Raw genomic sequence first — 273 nt, 5'->3', positions numbered from 1 at the left:
TTGTTCATGATCTTGAGGCTTATGAGAATCTTCATTCCTTCTTAGTGATCTTCGTGAATGTTACGAATTGCAGCAGTTATTTTCTTGCAATCAAACTCAAAACAACATCTCTGCTCCGGATAATTTTTCTGTTAACCGGATCCCAAAGCTGATAGCCGAAATCATCTCTTGGAGACCCAAGATAGATGCACTCTTTAGTCTTGGAGTCTAGCTTGGCTCGTTCATCCTTAGGTATATGGACAAACGCTCTGCAACCGAACACCTTCAAATGGT

Source organism: Brassica oleracea, chromosome C5 (assembly GCF_000695525.1).
Source record: "Brassica oleracea var. oleracea cultivar TO1000 chromosome C5, BOL, whole genome shotgun sequence".
NCBI lineage: Eukaryota > Viridiplantae > Streptophyta > Magnoliopsida > Brassicales > Brassicaceae > Brassica > Brassica oleracea.
The sequence above is the reverse complement of the archived record's forward strand: the minus strand, read 5'-3'. Positions refer to the sequence as shown.